The sequence below is a fragment of the Lagopus muta genome, chromosome 5 (genome assembly GCF_023343835.1).
Source record: "Lagopus muta isolate bLagMut1 chromosome 5, bLagMut1 primary, whole genome shotgun sequence".
In the NCBI taxonomy this organism is placed as follows: Eukaryota; Metazoa; Chordata; class Aves; order Galliformes; family Phasianidae; genus Lagopus; species Lagopus muta.
In genome coordinates, this window is record NC_064437.1 from 30,451,508 (window position 1) to 30,477,743 (window position 26,236).

The window sequence follows — 26,236 nt, forward strand, 5'->3', positions numbered from 1 at the left end:
TCCTTCTTTCTGTCTCCATGACTGCTCTGTTTAGCAAGTTTTCACTCACTGCAGCCTGGGGTCTTGCTACTCTGCTATCACTGTCGTGCTTTTCATTGTGTTACAACCACTAATTTAAGTGACTTGCTAAAACTTACAGGGCAAGGACAGTATTTAAGTGAGCCAGGAGATATTTTGCCTTGTATTTAATCTTTTTTCTTCTTACAAAGTAGCCTTGTGTGAGGAAGTTTGTATGAGGAACATTTGTTTTGTGGAAGCTGATTCAGGAGAACTCAATTTTTAACATTCCAAAGGGAAATCTCTCTGGAGTTCTGACTACAAGCAGGCAAGCAACAACTGAATCTAATGTAGAAGTTTAGGACCATATGAAAAGACAGCTACATTAGCGAACTGGACTGCCTGCATGAGTATACTCCCTGGGATTCAACAAAATCTAAATTTTCACTTTATTTCTTTGATTACCATTCACTCACAACTTCAAAATCTCAATTTCAATTCTATACAAATTTTCATTTTTCATTGAATTTTTCAAAATGTATAGTACTGTTATTCTGATAAATTGACGAATAATTAGGGTTAGGGTTAGGGTTAGGGTTAGGGTTAGGGTTAGGGTTAGGGTAGGGTTAGGGTTAGGGTTAGGGTTAGGGTAGGGTTAGGGTTAGGGTTAGGGTTAGGGTAAGGGTTAGGGTTAGGGTAGGGTTAGGGTTAGGGTTAGGGTTAGGGTTAGGGTTAGGGTTAGGGTTAGGGTGCGGTTAGGTTTAGGGTTAGGGTTAGGGTTAGGGTTAGGGTTAGGGTAGGGTTAGGGTTAGGGTTAGGGTTAGGGTTAGGGTTAGGGTTAGGGTTAGGGTTAGGGTTAGGGTTAGGGTTAGGGTGCGGTTAGGTTTAGGGTTAGGGTTAGGGTTAGGGTAGGGTTAGGGTTAGGGTTAGGGTTAGGGTTAGGGTTAGGGTTAGGGTAGGGTTAGGATTAGGGTTAGGGTTACATTTATGATTAGGGTTAGTGTAAGTGTTAGGGTTAGGGTTACAGTTAGGATTAGGGTTAGGGTAAGGGTTAGGGTTAGGGTTGGGTTTTGGGTTGGGGTTAGGTTTAGGGTTAGGGTTAGGGTTAGGGTTAGGGTTAGGGTTAGGGTTAGGGTTAGGGTTGGGGTTAGGGTAGGGTTAGGGTTACGGTTAGGGGTAGGGGTATGGGTAGGGTTAGGGTAGGGTTACGGTTAGGGTTAGGGTCAGGGTTAGGGTAGGGTTAGGGTTAGGGTTAGGGTTAGGGTTAGGGTTAGGGTTAGGTTAAAGTTAGGGTTAGGGTTAGGATTTGGGTTAGGAGTAGGGTTACGGTTAGGGTTAGGGTTAGGGTTAGGGTTAGGGTTAGGGTTAGGTTTAGGGTAGGGTTAGGGTTGGGTTTAGGGTTAAGGTAGGATTAGGGTTGTCGTTAAGGTTAGGGTTAGGGTTAGGTTTAGGATTTGGGTTAGGAGTAGGTTTAGGGTTAGGGTTAGGGTTAGGGTTAGGGTTAGGGTTAGGGTTAGGGTTAGGGTTAGGTTTAGGATTAGGGTTATTGTTAGGGTTAGGTTTGGGTTTAGGGTAGGGTTAGGGTAGGGTTAGGGTTAGCTTTAGGGTAGGGTTAGGCTTGGGTTTAGGGTTAAGGTAGGTTTAGGGTTGGGGTTAGGTTTAGGGTTAGGGTTAGTTTTAGGATTGGGTTAAGGGTAGGGTTAGGGTTAGGGTTAGGGTTAGGGTAGGGTTAGGGTTAGGGTTAGGGTAATGTTAGGGTTAGGGTTAGAGTTAGGGTTAGGGTTAGGGTTAAGGTAAGGGTTAGGGTTTCGTTTAGGGTTAGGGTTAGGGTTACGGTTAGGTTTAGGGTTAGGGTTAGTGTTAGGGTTAGGGTAAGTGTTAGGGTATGGGTTAGGGTTAGGGTTAGGATTAGGGTTAGGATTAGGGTAGGGTTAGGTTTACGGTAGGGTTAGGGTTGGGTTTAGGGTTTAGGACCATATGGGTTTAGTTTAGGACCATATGAAATGATAGCTACATTAGCGAACTGGACTGCCTGCATGAGTATACTCCCTGGGATTCAACAAAATCTAAATTTTCACTTTATTTCTTTGATTACCATTCACTCACTACTTCAAAATCTCAATTTTAATTCTATACAAATTTTCATTTTTCATTGCCTTTTTCAAAATGTTTAGTACTGTATGTACTTTATACTATATATACTTATAATGGTTTAATCCCTCTGTAACAGATACATTTTGGTTAGAATTCACAATGTTTTTTGAAGATCTGTGCAGGTTATTCGACAAATTCAAGGGAAACTTACAGCACTTTACTTGTTATTGGAACAGATGGATGTGTTTCGCCCATTCATCTTCTTCCATGTCCTTCTAAATTATTTGTCAATTTATCAGACAAATAAGATGGTGAGACTAATTTTTTATATCATTTAAAGATGATGTTTATGCAATATAATATATTTTGCATCTATTATCTGAACGTTTGTATTTATCAGTAATATCAGTGTGGCTCATAATTTGAGGAAATTGATCAGTCTCATCCATCCCTTGGCCAGGCTGGGCTGCTCCAGGAGGCAGATGATGTGGCAGGGTGAGCAGGCGGAAGTGTGAGCAAAATTGTTTTAGAGGCAGAATGTTCTTGTTTCACAGTATTGCATATATGCAATCCTGCATTCAAGATGGAAGAAAGGGGCCTAGAATTTCAAAGAGATATGATGCAAAGTGGACAATGAGGGTCATTGCAAAAATTGTCCTTCTTTAGGGAACAAAACTTGCCTCCTGTTGAGTTCAATGACAGTCCTGCTATTGATTTGTGCGTGCCCTATCTATTCATTTTTCTGCTCCCCTGATTTTTTTTTTTTTTTTTCACTTTTGCTCAGATTAATGACTTGCTTCTTTCCTTATCTTTATCCTCTCTTCCCGAAAAGTGTTGTCACTTAAACTGGCTTAGCATATCTACTCTATTTATTCTACAACACCCCCGAGTTTTACATTTCAGTTGAAAGATTCACTATCGCTATAATCACCAGGAAGAAGAAATAGTTGCTTTAAACTTCTAAAGAAGTAAGATCACTTGTGAAGAAGTAAGATCTCAATCCTATCAGTCCTCCAACTGAGAGGGTGACGAATGGATGTCACAAAAGGAGAAAAAACACAATCATCTCGGAAAGGTAAGGGTTAATGAAAGGTAATATGTCACTTCATGGCAATAGTAACACTTTTCTGACGATACAAAACAGGGACGGTCAGCAGTATGCTAGGGTTGCATTCAGGATGGAGTACTCCAGATGTGGTCTCACCAAGGCAGAGCAGAGGGGCAGGATCATCTACCTTGACCTGCTGACCACGATTCTTTTGGTGCAGTCCAGGACAGGAGTGGCTTTCTGGGCTGTGAGGGTACACACTGCTACTTCATGTCCACTTGCTATTTCCTAGTATCCCTATGCCCATTGTGGCAGGGCTGTTCTCTGTCCTGACATCCTTCAACTTGTGCTGATACAAGGGGTTGGTTGCCATTACCCATGTGCAGTACCCTGCACTTGGATTTTTTGAACCTCATGAGCTTCTCCTTGTCCCACTGACAAAGGCTGGCTAAGTCTCTCTCAGTGGCATCCCATCCCTCAGTCATCTTCACCTTATCACATAGCTTGCTGTCATCCACAAACTTGATGAGAATGTACTTGATCCCACTGTCAATGTCACTGCTGAAGATATTAAAGAGCGACCCCTGAGGAGCACCACTTGTTACTTCTCTAGCCAGACATTGAGCCAATGACCACCACTCTCAAGGTATGACTAGACTAAACTTTGTTCATCAGTCCACCTTTCAAATCCACACATTTTGAATTTGAAAAGAAGGATATGATGGGGACTATGTCCAAGTCTCTGCTGACCTTAAGGTAGATGACATCAAGCATTTTCCTCATCCGCTCATGTAGTCATGCCATCATGAAATCCACTAGTTAACTTTTCAAAATTAGTTCTTATTTGTAACACTGAACATTATCAATTGTATTTTCTTTACATAGCAGTAGCTAATAGCTTTTACCTGAAATGAGCTTGTTTCTGAAGAACCAAAAATTGGATTTGCTACTTTTGAACCTTTCCTATTTTTTCTTTGTCAAATCCTAACCACTTTAAATGCATAGGTTTTCTTCAGTTTTGTTTATTTTGCGGGGTAATTTGATAAATTAATGCATATTTTGTAAAGCAAACAAGTGTCTGGCAGTTAGTACATAGCATGACAACAGAAGTGCTCTTTGATTTGCGTAGTAGTGTTTCTGTTAAAAATTCGGCTTGCCAGTCTTGGAGATTAAATTCTTTTATATAGAATGAGTGTGTTAAGTCAAATGATGTGAATCTGCCTAAACCACTTTCTTCTTGTATCAGGCAGTCTCAGAATTCTATAATAATCCTTCCTTCCTAAAACTTTGGAATGGTTTTTTAGACACAGTCTTTGTTTCTGTGTTTACTTGTTACAATATCAATATGTCTTATGTACTTTGATACATTCAAAAAAGTGCACTAGCACAGCAAAATATCGTGCCTCAGTATTAACTGATTCATAGCAAGCAAAGAAATATATTTCCAAGAATAAATAAGAATTGTAATTTTTTATTTTTTTTTTTTAATTGTCAGCAATACCTGTAGACAGCCCCATCTCTTGGGCTTGAAACAGTGATTGAGCACCTAGTAGTAAGGCAGGGCCAAGCCAGGGGAGCTGAAGTGTATGCAGTGCACATGAATGACCAGTATGGGTATTGACAGGATCTTCCTCTTCCCAGACCTCATTTAAGTGTTGGCAGTGGAGGTGAGGGTACCTCATCTGGAGATCCCTGCATAGCTGAGGCCTTCCAAGGATAAGCAGGTTTTTTGTTCCTTCTTTCTGTCTCCATGACTGCTCTGTTTAGCAAGTTTTCACTCACTGCAGCCTGGGGTCTTGCTACTCTGCTATCACTGTCGTGCTTTTCATTGTGTTACAACCACTAATTTAAGTGACTTGCTAAAACTTACAGGGCAAGGACAGTATTTAAGTGAGCCAGGAGATATTTTGCCTTGTATTTAATCTTTTTTCTTCTTACAAAGTAGCCTTGTGTGAGGAAGTTTGTATGAGGAACATTTGTTTTGTGGAAGCTGATTCAGGAGAACTCAATTTTTAACATTCCAAAGGGAAATCTCTCTGGAGTTCTGACTACAAGCAGGCAAGCAACAACTGAATCTAATGTAGAAGTTTAGGACCATATGAAAAGACAGCTACATTAGCGAACTGGACTGCCTGCATGAGTATACTCCCTGGGATTCAACAAAATCTAAATTTTCACTTTATTTCTTTGATTACCATTCACTCACAACTTCAAAATCTCAATTTCAATTCTATACAAATTTTCATTTTTCATTGAATTTTTCAAAATGTATAGTACTGTTATTCTGATAAATTGACGAATAATTAGGGTTAGGGTTAGGGTTAGGGTTAGGGTTAGGGTTAGGGTAGGGTTAGGGTTAGGGTTAGGGTTAGGGTAGGGTTAGGGTTAGGGTTAGGGTTAGGGTAAGGGTTAGGGTTAGGGTAGGGTTAGGGTTAGGGTTAGGGTTAGGGTTAGGGTTAGGGTTAGGGTTAGGGTTAGGGTTAGGGTGCGGTTAGGTTTAGGGTTAGGGTTAGGTTTAGGGTAGGGTTAGGGTTAGGGTTAGGGTTAGGGTTAGGGTTAGGGTTAGGGTTAGGGTAGGGTTAGGATTAGGGTTAGGGTTACATTTATGATTAGGGTTAGTGTAAGTGTTAGGGTTAGGGTTACAGTTAGGATTAGGGTTAGGGTAAGGGTTAGGGTTAGGGTTGGGTTTTGGGTTGGGGTTAGGTTTAGGGTTAGGGTTAGGGTTAGGGTTAGGGTTAGGGTTAGGGTTAGGGTTGGGGTTAGGGTAGGGTTAGGGTTACGGTTAGGGGTAGGGGTATGGGTAGGGTTAGGGTAGGGTTACGGTTAGGGTTAGGGTCAGGGTTAGGGTAGGGTTAGGGTTAGGGTTAGGGTTAGGGTTAGGGTTAGGGTTAGGTTAAAGTTAGGGTTAGGGTTAGGATTTGGGTTAGGAGTAGGGTTACGGTTAGGGTTAGGGTTAGGGTTAGGGTTAGGGTTAGGTTTAGGGTAGGGTTAGGGTTGGGTTTAGGGTTAAGGTAGGATTAGGGTTGTCGTTAAGGTTAGGGTTAGGGTTAGGTTTAGGATTTGGGTTAGGAGTAGGTTTAGGGTTAGGGTTAGGGTTAGGGTTAGGGTTAGGGTTAGGGTTAGGTTTAGGATTAGGGTTATTGTTAGGGTTAGGTTTGGGTTTAGGGTAGGGTTAGGGTAGGGTTAGGGTTAGCTTTAGGGTAGGGTTAGGCTTGGGTTTAGGGTTAAGGTAGGTTTAGGGTTGGGGTTAGGTTTAGGGTTAGGGTTAGTTTTAGGATTGGGTTAAGGGTAGGGTTAGGGTTAGGGTTAGGGTTAGGGTAGGGTTAGGGTTAGGGTTAGGGTAATGTTAGGGTTAGGGTTAGAGTTAGGGTTAGGGTTAGGGTTAGGGTTAAGGTAAGGGTTAGGGTTTCGTTTAGGGTTAGGGTTAGGGTTACGGTTAGGTTTAGGGTTAGGGTTAGTGTTAGGGTTAGGGTAAGTGTTAGGGTATGGGTTAGGGTTAGGGTTAGGATTAGGGTTAGGATTAGGGTAGGGTTAGGTTTACGGTAGGGTTAGGGTTGGGTTTAGGGTTTAGGACCATATGGGTTTAGTTTAGGACCATATGAAATGATAGCTACATTAGCGAACTGGACTGCCTGCATGAGTATACTCCCTGGGATTCAACAAAATCTAAATTTTCACTTTATTTCTTTGATTACCATTCACTCACTACTTCAAAATCTCAATTTTAATTCTATACAAATTTTCATTTTTCATTGCCTTTTTCAAAATGTTTAGTACTGTATGTACTTTATACTATATATACTTATAATGGTTTAATCCCTCTGTAACAGATACATTTTGGTTAGAATTCACAATGTTTTTTGAAGATCTGTGCAGGTTATTCGACAAATTCAAGGGAAACTTACAGCACTTTACTTGTTATTGGAACAGATGGATGTGTTTCGCCCATTCATCTTCTTCCATGTCCTTCTAAATTATTTGTCAATTTATCAGACAAATAAGATGGTGAGACTAATTTTTTATATCATTTAAAGATGATGTTTATGCAATATAATATATTTTGCATCTATTATCTGAACGTTTGTATTTATCAGTAATATCAGTGTGGCTCATAATTTGAGGAAATTGATCAGTCTCATCCATCCCTTGGCCAGGCTGGGCTGCTCCAGGAGGCAGATGATGTGGCAGGGTGAGCAGGCGGAAGTGTGAGCAAAATTGTTTTAGAGGCAGAATGTTCTTGTTTCACAGAATTACAGATATGCAATCCTGCATTCAAGATAGAAGAAAGGGGCCTAGAATTTCAAAGAGATATGATGCAAAGTGGACAATGAGGGTCATTGCAAAAATTGTCCTTCTTTGGGGAACAAAACTTGCCTCCTGTTGATTTCAATGACAGTCCTGCTATTGATTTGTGCCTGCCCCATCTATCCATTTTTCTGCTCCCCTGATTTTTTTTTTTTTTTTTCACTTTTGCTCAGATTAATGACTTGCTTCATTCCTTAACTTTATCCTCTCTTCCCGAAAAGTGTTGTCACTTAAACTGGCTTAGCATATCTACTCTATTTATTCTATAACACCCCCGAGTTTTACATTGCAGTTGAAAAATTCACTATCTCTATAACAACCTGGAAGAAGAAATAGTTGCTTTAAACTTCTAAAGAAGTAAGATCGCTTGTGAAGAAATAAGATCTCAATGCTATCAGTCCTCCAACTGAGAGGGTGACGAATGGATGTCACAAAAGGAGACAAAACACAATCATCTCGGAAATGTAAGGGTTAATGAAAGGTAATATGTCACTTCATGGCAATAATAACACTTTTCTGATCATACAAAACAGGGACGGTCAGCAGTATGCTAGTGTTGCATTCAGGATGGAGTATTCCAGATGTGGTCTCACATCTGAGTGCCCATATCTATGGGAGTGCAGACAGGGCTAGGCTCTGGGAGTTATATTCTCATATTCTGAATCCAGCTGGCCTACCGTCTCTTTCAGTAGTTCTCTAAAAGTATCGGACTTACCGTGCGAATGAAATGCCTTTTCTGCAGTGAGATACAGCAAGATGAGTATTTCATGGTCTCGGCTGCCATCTATTGTCACTTATTGGTACTAACAATTCTTGTTGGGATTCTCTTCATAACGGGAAACAGCACTTATGTACTATACTGTTGCAGGGACTTCAGAAGCTTGCTTCCTGTGACAAACCTAACTGCAGCTTTTCCATCTTTGAGTATGTACTGGGGATTATTGCCAAGCCCCAAGTAGGGGTATGAAAGAACAACAAAGGAATTCCATGAATTGTTATGGGCTGTGGATATATCCAGTTCTGCTTACTAATTTAAAAATAAAAATAAAATTAAAAAACAAAAATTCTATGCTTTGTGGAAAGCAGCATCTTCTCTTGAAATCTTATGTCTTAGGAAAAAACACCTTTGTTTCTCAGCTTTGGTGCTGTCTTGTTCTTGATATGCTTTGTGAATTAACATGACAGTTTTCTAATGACAGCTCTCTCCCACGATCATCCCAGCGAACATCTGCTGCATCAACACAGGAATCTTCCTGAATTTCATTTCTCTATGTGCAGATTTCCAGAAGAGTGCAATGGAACCAGCAACAGGTTTTGCAAGAATGGGACTTATTTATTTCTCTGATCCATACTCCAATAATATTATTGTGTAAATAAATATGAAGCTTGAATTTTGCCAAGTTTTGAACTTTGAATGGACTTTGGCCTGTTTAAAGAAAGAATGTTCCTGAGCCTTTTCAGCATCACCAATCATCCGGCTTGCCTGGGTGGCATTAGCTGAAGAGTCATTGTCTTGGGCTGAAGATAACGTGTCCTTAGTATACATGAGTAACAAAGCTTCTTAGTAACGTATGACTAAAACATAAAATGAGAAAGCATAACACTAGTGGGAATCTGGACCTTGCTTTTGTTGAAGGGAATGCATCAGTGTCTGATTCAAGGGAAGCAGTTGCAATTTTGAAGGAGTTCTCCAGGTGTTTGCCAGAGGTTTTTGATGAAATATTGCTCTGTCTCTGGGGCTATAACCTTGTTTTTCCCTGTTTGTGTTAAAGGCAGATTTACAATTCGCAATCAGTTAATATTGTTTGATCCTTAATTTCAGTTTTATTTACTTTCTTGCCAGAGTAACCTGGCATGTACAAGAATTTATGTCTTCCTACTTGTTTTCTCGGGCCGTATTCAATTAATCCCAAAAAGTAAGCCATTATTGGTGTGTTTATTGGGGATTGGCTGCTTCTGTTGTTACAAAATCATCTACGGGCAGTAAGATGCACCCGCGTGGATATCATCCACGAAAGATAAACTTCTTTATCCTGCTCTCCTAGCTGTAATTTAACCAGTGGAACTGCTAGGGTAGACTTCCCAAATTCTCATCCTTCATTTATGCAAGCAGAAATTGTCCCCTCTTTCTCAGTAATTTACGCATTACTTTCATTCCGATGGGGAAGAGCTCTCTCTGGGCTCTTCCAGCCCCCCCTTCCCCATTTCTCTCTGAGTGGATCCCTGGATCCTACGGCCCTACTCCAGTGCCGTGACACTAACAGCTGCTGTTATTCCCAGTTTACCTCCTCCTCTCCAGAGGCTCCCAGTACCAACACTGGGATTCTCTCTGCAGAGGCTAGTCTCACTTCCAGTGCCCTGCCCTCTCCTCTCACCTCCCCCTTTGCAAGTAATGCTGTTTGCAGCAGAAGTCTCCGGCTGCAGCTCACTCTCTCACACCAAGTTCTGCTCGCGGGGAAACGGTGTGGGGGGTTGCACCAGCACCAGCACTGATTAACTCACTTTCTCTTTAACCCTTTTTCCTTTGTCGCACCCTCAGTTACACTTCCACATACCCTCCATTCTACTTCTGTATACCAGTAACAATTACCTTTCTTATACCACCAAAACAGTTTGTCTCATTCCTTTCAAAATCCACAAATCAAACCGCACAATTCTTCAACTTCCACAAACATCCAGCACTTGGTCTCTCCTGATTAGGTACTCAATTAGAAAACTGGTCCTTTATGTTCCTAGTTTCTTATTTAATATTCCCCCGGGCGCTCCTGCAACACCCTTCCAATGTGACAACATACACCTGAGAGGTGTTTTGTTCGTTTTTCTGTTTGTCTGTTTGGTTTGGTATTATTTCTGGTGTGAGAGCAACCTCTCCACCACCGAATAACTAACTAACTAACACTTGAGGAGCATACACATACATTATGGAATTTCGAGCGACCATTCTTTGTAGTGTGGTTCTCTGTGGCTCCACTTCTGTGTTTTGTGATGACAAGGGTAGAAGGGAAAAGCCTCTCTTAAAGAGGCAGCTGGAGATTCGAGGAGCGACAGATGCTGTGCTCTCAGGGAGCACTTTGGAAGAAGTCGGGAGAGATCCTTTCTGGACTGCGCAGTAAATAACCCCCTGCGGAGGAAAGGCAGCAGGCTGAATTCGGACGTTCTGGGCTTCAGAACGGCACAACTTCGCTCTCACGGCTCGGAAGTGGCACTCGCGGTGAACTGCTCCGGAGCGATTGCCGTTGCTGCCCGAGAATCGCGCTTATCGCCGACTGCGGCTTTCAGCCTCCAGCCGCGGTGTCTTGTTAAACCGTACCCGAGAAAGCGCGACTGCAGCCGGGGGCTTTTCTCCGATCTGCGGGCTCTTCTCCGCACATCCGAAAGGAGCGGTTTGGACTTCGCCGTGCGTACATCTATGCAGAATGAACTACGCCTGGCTCTGAATGTTGTGTCCGTGCCTTCATTTCGAGCCACAATTCTTTGTAGTTAGGTTCTCTGTGGCTCCACTTCTGTGTTTTGTGATGACAAGGGTAGAAGGGAAAAGCCTCTCTTAAAGAGGCAGCTGGAGAGTACCGCTACTCGGTCAGCAACAGCAGGCGCTCCGGACCAGTTGCGCTGCGGAGCAAGTGCCGCTTCCGGAGCGAGTGCCACTTCCGAGCCGTGAGAGCGAAGTTGTGCCGTTCTGAAGCCCAGAACGTCCGAATTCAGCCTGCTGCCTTTCCTCCGCAGGGGGTTATTTACTGCGCAGTCAGAAAGGATCTCTCCCGACTTTTTCCAAAGTGCTCCCTGAGAGCACAGCATCTGTCGCTCCTCGAATCTCCAGCTGCCTCTTTAAGAGAGGCTTTTCCCTTCTACCCTTGTCATCACAAAACACAGAAGTGGAGCCACAGAGAACCACACTACAAAGAATGGTCGCTCGAAATTCCATAATGTATGTGTATGCTCCTCAAGTGTTAGTTAGTTAGTTAGTTATTCGGTGGTGGAGAGGTTGCTCTCACACCAGAAAAAATACCAAACCAGACAAACAGAAAAACGAACAAAACACCTCTCAGGTGTATGTTGTCACATTGGAAGGGTGTTGCAGGAGCGCCCGGGGGAATATTAAATAAGAAACTAGGAACATAAAGGGAATAGTGGGACCAGTTTTCTAATTGAGTACCTAATCAGGAGAGACCAAGTGCTGGATGTTTGTGGAAGTTGAAGAATTGTGCGGTTTGATTTGTGGATTTTGAAAGGAATGAGACAAACTGTTTTGGTGGTATAAGAAAGGTAATTGTTACTGGTATACAGAAGTAGAATGGAGGGTATGTGGAAGTGTAACTGAGGGTGCGACAAAGGAAAAAGGGTTAAAGAGAAAGTGAGTTAATCAGTGCTGGTGCTGGTGCAACCCCCTACACCGTTTCCCCGCGAGCAGAACTTGGTGTGAGAGAGTGAGCTGCAGCCGGAGACTTCTGCTGCAAACAGCATTACTTGCAAAGGGGGAGGTGAGAGGAGAGGGCAGGGCACTGGAAGTGAGACTAGCCTCTGCAGAGAGAATCCCAGTGTTGGTACTGGGAGCCTCTGGAGAGGAGGAGGTAAACTGGGAATAACAGCAGCTGTTAGTGTCACGGCACTGGAGTAGGGCCGTAGGATCCAGGGATCCACTCAGAGAGAAATGGGGAAGGGGGGGCTGGAAGAGCCCAGAGAGAGCTCTTCCCCATCGGAATGAAAGTAATGCGTAAATTACTGAGAAAGAGGGGACAATTTCTGCTTGCATAAATGAAGGATGAGAATTTGGGAAGTCTACCCTAGCAGTTCCACTGGTTAAATTACAGCTAGGAGAGCAGGATAAAGAAGTTTATCTTTCGTGGATGATATCCACGCGGGTGCATCTTACTGCCCGTAGATGATTTTGTAACAACAGAAGCAGCCAATCCCCAATAAACACACCAATAATGGCTTACTTTTTGGGATTAATTGAATACGGCCCGAGAAAACAAGTAGGAAGACATAAATTCTTGTACATGCCAGGTTACTCTGGCAAGAAAGTAAATAAAACTGAAATTAAGGATCAAACAATATTAACTGATTGCGAATTGTAAATCTGCCTTTAACACAAACAGGGAAAAACAAGGTTATAGCCCCAGAGACAGAGCAATATTTCATCAAAAACCTCTGGCAAACACCTGGAGAACTCCTTCAAAATTGCAACTGCTTCCCTTGAATCAGACACTGATGCATTCCCTTCACAAAAGCAAGGTCCAGATTCCCACTAGTGTTATGCTTTCTCATTTTATGTTTTAGTCATACGTTACTAAGAAGCTTTGTTACTCATGTATACTAAGGACACGTTATCTTCAGCCCAAGACAATGACTCTTCAGCTAATGCCACCCAGGCAAGCCGGATGATTGGTGATGCTGAAAAGGCTCAGGAACATTCTTTCTTTAAACAGGCCAAAGTCCATTCAAAGTTCAAAACTTGGCAAAATTCAAGCTTCATATTTATTTACACAATAATATTATTGGAGTATGGATCAGAGAAATAAATAAGTCCCATTCTTGCAAAACCTGTTGCTGGTTCCATTGCACTCTTCCGGAAATCTGCACATAGAGAAATGAAATTCAGGAAGATTCCTGTGTTGATGCAGCAGATGTTCGCTGGGATGATCGTGGGAGAGAGCTGTCATTAGAAAACTGTCATGTTAATTCACAAAGCATATCAAGAACAAGACAGCACCAAAGCTGAGAAACAAAGGTGTTTTTTCCTAAGACAGATAAGATTTCAAGAGAAGATGCTGCTTTCCACAAAGCATAGAATTTTTGTTTTTTAATTTTATTTTTATTTTTAAATTAGTAAGCAGAACTGGATATATCCACAGCCCATAACAATTCATGGAATTCCTTTGTTGTTCTTTCATACCCCTACTTGGGGCTTGGCAATAATCCCCAGTACATACTCAAAGATGGAAAAGCTGCAGTTAGGTTTGTCACAGGAAGCAAGCTTCTGAAGTCCCTGCAACAGTGCTTAGTACATAAGTGCACAGTACATAAGTGCTGTTTCCCGTTATGAAGAGAATCCCAACAAGAATTGTTAGTACCAATAAGTGACAATAGATGGCAGCAGAGACCATGAAATACTCATCTTGCTGCTTCTCACTGCAGAAACGGCATTTCATTCGCACGGTAAGTCCGATACTTTTAGAGAACTACTGAAAGAGACGGTAGGCCTTCTGGATTCAGAATATGAGCATATAACTCCCAGAGCCTAGCCCTGTCTGCACTCCCATAGATATGGGCACTCAGATGTGAGACCACATCTGGAGTACTCCATCCTGAATGCAACACTAGCATACTGCTGACCGTCCCTGTTTTGTATGATCAGAAAAGTGTTATTATTGCCATGAAGTGACATATTACCTTTCATTAACCCTTACCTTTCCGAGATGATTGTGTTTTGTCTCCTTTTGTGACATCCATTCGTCACCCTCTCAGTTGGAGGACTGATAGGATTGAGATCTTACTTCTTCACAAGTGATCTTACTTCTTTAGAAGTTTAAAGCAACTATTTCTTCTTCCTGGTGATTATAGCGATAGTGAATCTTTCAACTGAAATGTAAAACTCGGGGGTGTTGTAGAATAAATAGAGTAGATATGCTAAGCCAGTTTAAGTGACCTGCTGACAACACTTTTCGGGAAGAGAGGATAAAGTTAAGGAATGAAGCAAGTCATTAATCTGAGCAAAAGTGAAAAAAAAAAAAAAAAAATCAGGGGAGCAGAAAAATGAATAGATGGGGCAGGGCCAAGCCAGGGGAGCTGAAGTGTATGCAGTGCACATGAATGACCAGTATGGGTATTGACAGGATCTTCCTCTTCCCAGACCTCATTTAAGTGTTGGCAGTGGAGGTGAGGGTATCTCATCTGGAGATCCCTGCATATCTGAGTCCTTCCAAGGATAAGCAGGTTTTTTTTTCCTTCTTTCTGTCTCCATGACTGCTCTGTTTAGCAAGTTTTCACTCACTGCAGCCTGGGGTCTTGCTACTCTGCTATCACTGTCGTGCTTTTCATTGTGTTACAACCACTAATTTAAGTGACTTGCTAAAACTTACAGGGCAAGGACAGTATTTAAGTGAGCCAAGAGATATTTTGCTTTCTGGGCTGTGAGGGTACACACTGCTACTTCATGTCCACTTGCTATTTCCTAGTATCCCTATGCCCATTGTGGCAGGGCTGTTCTCTGTCCTGACATCCTTCAACTTGTGCTGATACAAGGGGTTGGTTGCCATTACCCATGTGCAGTACCCTGCACTTGGATTTTTTGAACCTCATGAGCTTCTCCTTGTCCCACAGACAAAGGCTGGCTAAGTCTCTCTCAGTGGCATCCCATCCCTCAGTCATCTTCACCTTATCACATAGCTTGCTGTCATCCACAAACTTGATGAGAATGTACTTGATCCCACTGTCAATGTCACTGCTGAAGATATTAAAGAGCGACCCCTGAGGAGCACCACTTGTTACTTCTCTAGCCAGACATTGAGCCAATGACCACCACTCTCAAGGTATGACTAGACTAAACTTTGTTCATCAGTCCACCTTTCAAATCCACACATTTTGAATTTGAAAAGAAGGATATGATGGGGACTATGTCCAAGTCTCTGCTGACCTTAAGGTAGATGACATCAAGCATTTTCCTCATCCGCTCATGTAGTCATGCCATCATGAAATCCACTAGTTAACTTTTCAAAATTAGTTCTTATTTGTAACACTGAACATTATCAATTGTATTTTCTTTACATAGCAGTAGCTAATAGCTTTTACCTGAAATGAGCTTGTTTCTGAAGAACCAAAAATTGGATTTGCTACTTTTGAACCTTTCCTATTTTTTCTTTGACAAATCCTAACCACTTTAAATGCATAGGTTTTCTTCAGTTTTGTTTATTTTGCGGGGTAATTTGATAAATTAATGCATATTTTGTAAAGCAAACAAGTGTCTGGCAGTTAGTACATAGCATGACAACAGAAGTGCTCTTTGATTTGCGTAGTAGTGTTTCTGTTAAAAATTCGGCTTGCCAGTCTTGGAGATTAAATTCTTTTATATAGAATGAGTGTGTTAAGTCAAATGATGTGAATCTGCCTAAACCACTTTCTTCTTGTATCAGGCAGTCTCAGAATTCTATAATAATCCTTCCTTCCTAAAACTTTGGAATGGTTTTTTAGACACAGTCTTTGTTTCTGTGTTTACTTGTTACAATATCAATATGTCTTATGTACTTTGATACATTCAAAAAAGTGCACTAGCACAGCAAAATATCGTGCCTCAGTATTAACTGATTCATAGCAAGCAAAGAAATATATTTCCAAGAATAAATAAGAATTGTAATTTTTTATTTTTTTTTTTTAATTGTCAGCAATACCTGTAGACAGTATCTTCTAGAACTAACAATGCAAAGGCAGATATACATATGCAATAATAACACCAAAAACAAGATCACTACTGCATTGTAATTAATAAGTCCTTCTCTTCTATGAGGCAGTTCTTTTGTTTATGACATAATCCTAGAATGCAATGACATAGCAAGTATCAACTAGTAACAGTGTTACACTATCTCCAGCTGTAAAATTAGACTCCTTATCTGGTTTGGACTAACGGGCTTACGGCAGGTCAGAAAAAGACTCGTGTAAATACTAAGGACAGAGAACTTTCTAAAAAGTAAGCAGCTAATCAGCAGTCTTTAACCTGTAGGGAAAAAAAATTACTGTGCTTGGACTAATTCTAGAAGTATGTATAAGGCCCCATTCATTCATTCATTCATTCATTCATTCATTCATTCATTCATTCATTCATTCAGCCTGGCCCCATCCACCCCTTGGCCAGGCTGGGCTGCTCCAGGAGGCAGATGATGTGGCAGGGTGAGCAGGTGGAAGTGTGAGCAAAATTGTTTTAGAGGCAGAATGTTCTTGTTTCACAGTATTGCATATATGCAATCCTGCATTCAAGATGGAAGAAAGGGGCCTAGAATTTCAAAGAGATATGATGCAAAGTGGACAATGAGGGTCATTGCAAAAATTGTCCTTCTTTAGGGAACAAAACTTGCCTCCTGTTGAGTTCAATGACAGTCCTGCTATTGATTTGTGCGTGCCCTATCTATTCATTTTTCTGCTCCCCTGATTTTTTTTTTTTTTTTTCCACTTTTGCTCAGATTAATGACTTGCTTCATTCCTTATCTTTATCCTCTCTTCCCGAAAAGTGTTGTCACTTAAACTGGCTTAGCATATCTACTCTATTTATTCTACAACACCCCCGAGTTTTACATTTCAGTTGAAAGATTCACTATCGCTATAATCACCAGGAAGAAGAAATAGTTGCTTTAAACTTCTAAAGAAGTAAGATCACTTGTGAAGAAGTAAGATCTCAATCCTATCAGTCCTCCAACTGAGAGGGTGACGAATGGATGTCACAAAAGGAGAAAAAACACAATCATCTAGGAAACGTAAGGGTTAATGAAAGGTAATATGTCACTTCATGGCAATAGTAACACTTTTTTGACGATACAAAACAGGGACGGTCAGCAGTATGCTAGGGTTGCATTCAGGATGGAGTACTCCAGATGTGGTCTCACCAAGGCAGAGCAGAGGGGCAGGATCATCTACCTTGACCTGCTGACCACGATTCTTTTGGTGCAGTCCAGGACAGGAGTGGCTTTCTGGGCTGTGAGGGTACACACTGCTACTTCATGTCCACTTGCTATTTCCTAGTATCCCTATGCCCATTGTGGCAGGGCTGTTCTCTGTCCTGACATCCTTCAACTTGTGCTGATACAAGGGGTTGGTTGCCATTACCCATGTGCAGTACCCTGCACTTGGATTTTTTGAACCTCATGAGCTTCTCCTTGTCCCACTGACAAAGGCTGGCTAAGTCTCTCTCAGTGGCATCCCATCCCTCAGTCATCTTCACCTTATCACATAGCTTGCTGTCATCCACAAACTTGATGAGAATGTACTTGATCCCACTGTCAATGTCACTGCTGAAGATATTAAAGAGCATTGGTCCCAGTACTGACCCCTGAGGAGCACCACTTGTTACTTCTCTAGCCAGACATTGAGCCAATGACCACCACTCTCAAGGTACGACTAGACTAAACTTTGTTCATCAGTCCACCTTTCAAATCCACACATTTTGAATTTGAAAAGAAGGATATGATGGGGACTATGTCCAAGTCTCTGCTGACCTTAAGGTAGATGACATCAAGCATTTTCCTCATCCGCTCATGTAGTCATGCCATCATGAAATCCACTAGTTATCTTTTCAAAATTAGTTCTTATTTGTAACACTGAACATTATCAATTGTATTTTCTTTACATAGCAGTAGCTAATAGCTTTTACCTGAAATGAGCTTGTTTCTGAAGAACCAAAAATTGGATTTGCTACTTTTGAACCTTTCCTATTTTTTCTTTGTCAAATCCTAACCACTTTAAATGCATAGGTTTTCTTCAGTTTTGTTTACTTTGTGGGGTAATTTGATAAATTAATGCATATTTTGTAAAGCAAACAAGTGTCTGGCAGTTAGTACATAGCATGACAACAGAAGTGCTCTTTGATTTGCGTAGTAGTGTTCCTGTTAAAAATTCGGCTTGCCAGTCTTGGAGATTAAATTCTTTTATATAGAATGAGTGTGTTAAGTCAAATGATGTGAATCTGCCTAAACCACTTTCTTCTTGTATCAGGCAGTCTCAGAATTCTATAATAATCCTTCCTTCCTAAAACTTTGGAATGGTTTTTTAGACACAGTCTTTGTTTCTGTGTTTACTTGTTACAATATCAATATGTCTTATGTACTTTGATACATTCAATAAAGTGCACTAGCACAGCAAAATATCGTGCCTCAGTATTAACTGATTCATAGCAAGCAAAGAAATATATTTCCAAGAATAAATAAGAATTGTAATGTTTTATTTTTTTTTTTTAATTGTCAGCAATACCTGTAGACAGTATCTTCTAGAACTAACAATGCAAAGGCAGATATACATATGCAATAATAACACCAAAAACAAGATCACTACTGCATTGTAATTAATAAGTCCTTCTCTTCTATGAGGCAGTTCTTTTGTTTATTACATAATCCTAGAATGCAATGACATAGCAAGTATCAACTAGTAACAGTGTTACACTATCTCCAGCTGTAAAATTAGACTCCTTATCTGGTTTGGACTAACGGGCTTACGGCAGGTCAGAAAAAGACTCGTGTAAATACTAAGGACAGAGAACTTTCTAAAAAGTAAGCAGCTAATCAGCAGTCTTTAACCTGTAGGGAAAAAAAATTACTGTGCTTGGACTAATTCTAGAAGTATGTATAAGGCCCCATTCATTCATTCATTCATTCATTCATTCATTCATTCATTCATTCATTCATTCATTCATTCATTCAGCCTGGCCCCACCCACCCCTTGGCCAGGCTGGGCTGCTCCAGGAGGCAGATGATGTGGCAGGGTGAGCAGGTGGAAGTGTGAGCAAAATTGTTTTAGAGGCAGAATGTTCTTGTTTCACAGTATTGCATATATGCAATCCTGCATTCAAGATGGAAGAAAGGGGCCTAGAATTTCAAAGAGATATGATGCAAAGTGGACAATGAGGGTCATTGCAAAAATTGTCCTTCTTTAGGGAACAAAACTTGCCTCCTGTTGAGTTCAATGACAGTCCTGCTATTGATTTGTGCCTGCCCTATCTATTCATTTTTCTGCTCCCCTGATTTTTTTTTTTTTTTTTCCACTTTTGCTCAGATTAATGACTTGCTTCATTCCTTATCTTTATCCTCTCTTCCCGAAAAGTGTTGTCACTTAAACTGGCTTAGCATATCTACTCTATTTATTCTACAACACCCCCGAGTTTTACATTTCAGTTGAAAGATTCACTATCGCTATAATCACCAGGAAGAAGAAATAGTTGCTTTAAACTTCTAAAGAAGTAAGATCACTTGTGAAGAAGTAAGATCTCAATCCTATCAGTCCTCCAACTGAGAGGGTGACGAATGGATGTCACAAAAGGAGAAAAAACACAATCATCTCGGAAAGGTAAGGGTTAATGAAAGGTAATATGTCACTTCATGGCAATAGTAACACTTTTTTGACGATACAAAACAGGGACGGTCAGCAGTATGCTAGGGTTGCATTCAGGATGGAGTACTCCAGATGTGGTCTCACCAAGGCAGAGCAGAGGGGCAGGATCATCTACCTTGACCTGCTGACCACGATTCTTTTGGTGCAGTCCAGGACAGGAGTGGCTTTCTGGGCTGTGAGGGTACACACTGCTACTTCATGTCCACTTGCTATTTCCTAGTATCCCTATGCCCATTGTGGCAGGGCTGTTCTCTGTCCTGACATCCTTCAACTTGTGCTGATACAAGGGGTTGGTTGCCATTACCCATGTGCAGTACCCTGCACTTGGATTGTTTGAACCTCATGAGCTTCTCCTTGTCCCACTGACAAAGGCTGGCTAAGTCTCTCTCAGTGGCATCCCATCCCTCAGTCATCTTCACCTTATCACATAGCTTGCTGTCATCCACAAACTTGATGAGAATGTACTTGATCCCACTGTCAATGTCACTGCTGAAGATATTAAAGAGCGACCCCTGAGGAGCACCACTTGTTACTTCTCTAGCCAGACATTGAGCCAATGACCACCACTCTCAAGGTATGACTAGACTAAACTTTGTTCATCAGTCCACCTTTCAAATCCACACATTTTGAATTTGAAAAGAAGGATATGATGGGGACTATGTCCAAGTCTCTGCTGACCTTAAGGTAGATGACATCAAGCATTATCCTCATCCGCTCATGTAGTCATGCCATCATGAAATCCACTAGTTAACTTTTCAAAATTAGTTCTTATTTGTAACACTGAACATTATCAATTGTATTTTCTTTACATAGCAGTAGCTAATAGCTTTTACCTGAAATGAGCTTGTTTCTGAAGAACCAAAAATTGGATTTGCTACTTTTGAACCTTTCCTATTTTTTCTTTGTCAAATCCTAACCACTTTAAATGCATAGGTTTTCTTCAGTTTTGTTTATTTTGCGGGGTAATTTGATAAATTAATGCATATTTTGTAAAGCAAACAAGTGTCTGGCAGTTAGTACATAGCATGACAACAGAAGTGCTCTTTGATTTGCGTAGTAGTGTTCCTGTTAAAAATTCGGCTTGCCAGTCTTGGAGATTAAACTCTTTTATATAGAATGAGTGTGTTAAGTCAAATGATGTGAATCTGCCTAAACCACTTTCTTCTTGTATCAGGCAGTCTCAGAATTCTATAATAATCCTTCCTTCCTAAAACTTTGGAATGGTTTTTTAGACACAGTCTTTGTTTCTGTGTTTACTTGTTCCAATATCAATATGTCTTATGTACTTTGATACATTCAATAAAGTGCACTAGCACAGCAAAATATCGTGCCTCAGTATTAACTGATTCATAGCAAGCAAAGAAATATATTTCCAAGAATAAATAAGAATTGTAATTTTTTATTTTTTTTTTTTTTAATTGTCAGCAATACCTGTAGACAGTATCTTCTAGAACTAACAATGCAAAGGCAGATATACATATGCAATAATAACACCAAAAACAAGATCACTACTGCATTGTAATTAATAAGTCCTTCTCTTCTATGAGGCAGTTCTTTTGTTTATTACATAATCCTAGAATGCAATGACATAGCAAGTATCAACTAGTAACAGTGTTACACTATCTCCAGCTGTAAAATTAGACTCCTTATCTGGTTTGGACTAACGGGCTTACGGCAGGTCAGAAAAAGACTCGTGTAAATACTAAGGACAGAGAACTTTCTAAAAAGTAAGCAGCTAATCAGCAGTCTTTAACCTGTAGGGAAAAAAAATTACTGTGCTTGGACTAATTCTAGAAGTATGTATAAGGCCCCATTCATTCATTCATTCATTCATTCATTCATTCATTCATTCATTCAGCCTGGCCCCATCCACCCCTTGGCCAGGCTGGGCTGCTCCAGGACGCAGATGATGTGGCAGGGTGAGCAGGTGGAAGTGTGAGCAAAATTGTTTTAGAGGCAGAATGTTCTTGTTTCACAGTATTGCATATATGCAATCCTGCATTCAAGATGGAAGAAAGGGGCCTAGAATTTCAAAGAGATATGATGCAAAGTGGACAATGAGGGTCATTGCAAAAATTGTCCTTCTTTAGGGAACAAAACTTGCCTCCTGTTGAGTTCAATGACAGTCCTGCTATTGATTTGTGCCTGCCCTATCTATTCATTTTTCTGCTCCCCTGATGTTTTTTTTTTTTTTTTCACTTTTGCTCAGATTAATGACTTGCTTCATTCCTTATCTTTATCCTCTCTTCCCGAAAAGTGTTGTCACTTAAACTGGCTTAGCATATCTACTCTATTTATTCTACAACACCCCCGAGTTTTACATTTCAGTTGAAAGATTCACTATCGCTATAATCACCAGGAAGAAGAAATAGTTGCTTTAAACTTCTAAAGAAGTAAGATCACTTGTGAAGAAGTAAGATCTCAATCCTATCAGTCCTCCAACTGAGAGGGTGACGAATGGATGTCACAAAAGGAGAAAAAACACAATCATCTCGGAAAGGTAAGGGTTAATGAAAGGTAATATGTCACTTCATGGCAATAGTAACACTTTTCTGACGATACAAAACAGGGACGGTCAGCAGTATGCTAGGGTTGCATTCAGGATGGAGTACTCCAGATGTGGTCTCACCAAGGCAGAGCAGAGGGGCAGGATCATCTACCTTGACCTGCTGACCACGATTCTTTTGGTGCAGTCCAGAACAGGAGTGGCTTTCTGGGCTGTGAGGGTACACACTGCTACTTCATGTCCACTTGCTATTTCCTAGTATCCCTATGCCCATTGTGGCAGGGCTGTTCTCTGTCCTGACATCCTTCAACTTGTGCTGATACAAGGGGTTGGTTGCCATTACCCATGTGCAGTACCCTGCACTTGGATTTTTTGAACCTCATGAGCTTCTCCTTGTCCCACTGACAAAGGCTGGCTAAGTCTCTCTCAGTGGCATCCCATCCCTCAGTCATCTTCACCTTATCACATAGCTTGCTGTCATCCACAAACTTGATGAGAATGTACTTGATCCCACTGTCAATGTCACTGCTGAAGATATTAAAGAGCGACCCCTGAGGAGCACCACTTGTTACTTCTCTAGCCAGACATTGAGCCAATGACCACCACTCTCAAGGTATGACTAGACTAAACTTTGTTCATCAGTCCACCTTTCAAATCCACACATTTTGAATTTGAAAAGAAGGATATGATGGGGACTATGTCCAAGTCTCTGCTGACCTTAAGGTAGATGACATCAAGCATTTTCCTCATCCGCTCATGTAGTCATGCCATCATGAAATCCACTAGTTATCTTTTCAAAATTCGTTCTTATTTGTAACACTGAACATTATCAATTGTATTTTCTTTACATAGCAGTAGCTAATAGCTTTTACCTGAAATGAGCTTGTTTCTGAAGAACCAAAAATTGGATTTGCTACTTTTGAACCTTTCCTATTTTTTCTTTGACAAATCCTAACCACTTTAAATGCATAGGTTTTCTTCAGTTTTGTTTACTTTGCGGGGTAATTTGATAAATTAATGCATATTTTGTAAAGCAAACAAGTGTCTGGCAGTTAGTACATAGCATGACAACAGAAGTGCTCTTTGATTTGCGTAGTAGTGTTTCTGTTAAAAATTCGGCTTGCCAGTCTTGGAGATTAAATTCTTTTATATAGAATGAGTGTGTTAAGTCAAATGATGTGAATCTGCCTAAACCACTTTCTTCTTGTATCAGGCAGTCTCAGAATTCTATAATAATCCTTCCTTCCTAAAACTTTGGAATGGTTTTTTAGACACAGTCTTTGTTTCTGTGTTTACTTGTTCCAATATCAATATGTCTTATGTACTTTGATACATTCAATAAAGTGCACTAGCACAGCAAAATATCGTGCCTCAGTATTAACTGATTCATAGCAAGCAAAGAAATATATTTCCAAGAATAAATAAGAATTGTAATTTTTTATTTTTTTTTTTAATTGTCAGCAATACCTGTAGACAGTATCTTCTAGAACTAACAATGCAAAGGCAGATATACATATGCAATAATAACACCAAAAACAAGATCACTACTGCATTGTAATTAATAAGTCCTTCTCTTCTATGAGGCAGTTCTTTTGTTTATTACATAATCCTAGAATGCAATGACATAGCAAGTATCAACTAGTAACAGTGTTACACTATCTCCAGCTGTAAAATTAGACTCCTTATCTGGTTTGGACTAACGGGCTTACGGCAGGTCAGAAAAAGACTCGTGTAAATACTAAGGACAGAGAACTTTCTAAAAAGTAAGCAGCTAATCAGCAGTCTTTAACCTGTAGGGAAAAAAAATTACTGTGCTTGGACTAATTCTAGAAGTATGTATAAGGCCCCATTCATTCATTCATTCATTCATTCATTCATTCATTCATTCATTCATTCATTCATTCATTCAGCCTGGCCCCATCCACCCCTTGGCCAGGCTGGGCTGCTCCAGGAGGCAGATGATGTGGCAGGGTGAGCAGGTGGAAGTGTGAGCAAAATTGTTTTAGAGGCAGAATGTTCTTGTTTCACAGTATTGCATATATGCAATCCTGCATTCAAGATGGAAGAAAGGGGCCTAGAATTTCAAAGAGATATGATGCAAAGTGGACAATGAGGGTCATTGCAAAAATTGTCCTTCTTTAGGGAACAAAACTTGCCTCCTGTTGAATTCAATGACAGTCCTGCTATTGATTTGTGCGTGCCCTATCTATTCATTTTTCTGCTCCCCTGATTTTTTTTTTTTTTTTCACTTTTGCTCAGATTAATGACTTGCTTCATTCCTTATCTTTATCCTCTCTTCCCGAAAAGTGTTGTCACTTAAACTGGCTTAGCATATCTACTCTATTTATTCTATAACACCCCCGAGTTTTACATTTCAGTTGAAAGATTCACTATCGCTATAATCACCAGGAAGAAGAAATAGTTGCTTTAAACTTCTAAAGAAGTAAGATCACTTGTGAAGAAGTAAGATCTCAATCCTATCAGTCCTCCAACTGAGAGGGTGACGAATGGATGTCACAAAAGGAGAAAAAACACAATCATCTAGGAAATGTAAGGGTTAATGAAAGGTAATATGTCACTTCATGGCAATAGTAACACTTTTCTGACGATACAAAACAGGGACGGTCAGCAGTATGCTAGGGTTGCATTCAGGATGGAGTACTCCAGATGTGGTCTCACCAAGGCAGAGCAGAGGGGCAGGATCATCTACCTTGACCTGCTGACCACGATTCTTTTGGTGCAGTCCAGAACAGGAGTGGCTTTCTGGGCTGTGAGGGTACACACTGCTACTTCATGTCCACTTGCTATTTCCTAGTATCCCTATGCCCATTGTGGCAGGGCTGTTCTCTGTCCTGACATCCTTCAACTTGTGCTGATACAAGGGGTTGGTTGCCATTACCCATGTGCAGTACCCTGCACTTGGATTTTTTGAACCTCATGAGCTTCTCCTTGTCCCACTGACAAAGGCTGGCTAAGTCTCTCTCAGTGGCATCCCATCCCTCAGTCATCTTCACCTTATCACATAAGCCTGCTGTCATCCACAAACTTGATGAGAATGTACTTGATCCCACTGTCAATGTCACTGCTGAAGATATTAAAGAGCGACCCCTGAGGAGCACCACTTGTTACTTCTCTAGCCAGACATTGAGCCAATGACCACCACTCTCAAGGTATGACTAGACTAAACTTTGTTCATCAGTCCACCTTTCAAATCCACACATTTTGAATTTGAAAAGAAGGATATGATGGGGACTATGTCCAAGTCTCTGCTGACCTTAAGGTAGATGACATCAAGCATTATCCTCATCCGCTCATGTAGTCATGCCATCATGAAATCCACTAGTTAACTTTTCAAAATTAGTTCTTATTTGTAACACTGAACATTATCAATTGTATTTTCTTTAGAGAGCAGTAGCTAATAGCTTTTACCTGAAATGAGCTTGTTTCTGAAGAACCAAAAATTGGATTTGCTACTTTTGAACCTTTCCTATTTTTTCTTTGACAAATCCTAACCACTTTAAATGCATAGGTTTTCTTCAGTTTTGTTTATTTTGCGGGGTAATTTGATAAATTAATGCATATTTTGTAAAGCAAACAAGTGTCTGGCAGTTAGTACATAGCATGACAACAGAAGTGCTCTTTGATTTGCGTAGTAGTGTTTCTGTTAAAAATTCGGCTTGCCAGTCTTGGAGATTAAATTCTTTTATATAGAATGAGTGTGTTAAGTCAAATGATGTGAATCTGCCTAAACCACTTTCTTCTTGTATCAGGCAGTCTCAGAATTCTATAATAATCCTTCCTTCCTAAAACTTTGGAATGGTTTTTTAGACACAGTCTTTGTTTCTGTGTTTACTTGTTACAATATCAATATGTCTTATGTACTTTGATACATTCAATAAAGTGCACTAGCACAGCAAAATATCGTGCCTCAGTATTAACTGATTCATAGCAAGCAAAGAAATATATTTCCAAGAATAAATAAGAATTGTAATTTTTTATTTTTTTTTAATTGTCAGCAATACCTGTAGACAGTATCTTCTAGAACTAACAATGCAAAGGCAGATATACATATGCAATAATAACACCAAAAACAAGATCACTACTGCATTGTAATTAATAAGTCCTTCTCTTCTATGAGGCAGTTCTTTTGTTTATTACATAATCCTAGAATGCAATGACATAGCAAGTATCAACTAGTAACA

The 26,236-nt window shown here is 40.5% G+C and overlaps 1 long non-coding RNA gene across 2 annotated transcripts in view; it reads left to right on the forward strand.

Annotated features, from left to right (window-relative positions):
• The first annotated feature begins 1,206 nt into the window (after window positions 1–1,206).
• Window positions 1,207–26,236, forward strand: part of LOC125692936 (uncharacterized) — a 170,487-nt gene continuing 145,457 nt past the window's right edge. The window contains exon 1 of one of the 2 annotated variants that reach the window (XR_007376939.1): window positions 1,207–1,277. This is a non-coding gene — a long non-coding RNA (uncharacterized LOC125692936). Of the gene's footprint in view, window positions 1,278–5,916; window positions 6,032–26,236 lie in introns of those variants that run through there. The other variant, XR_007376938.1, reaches the window with a different exon arrangement.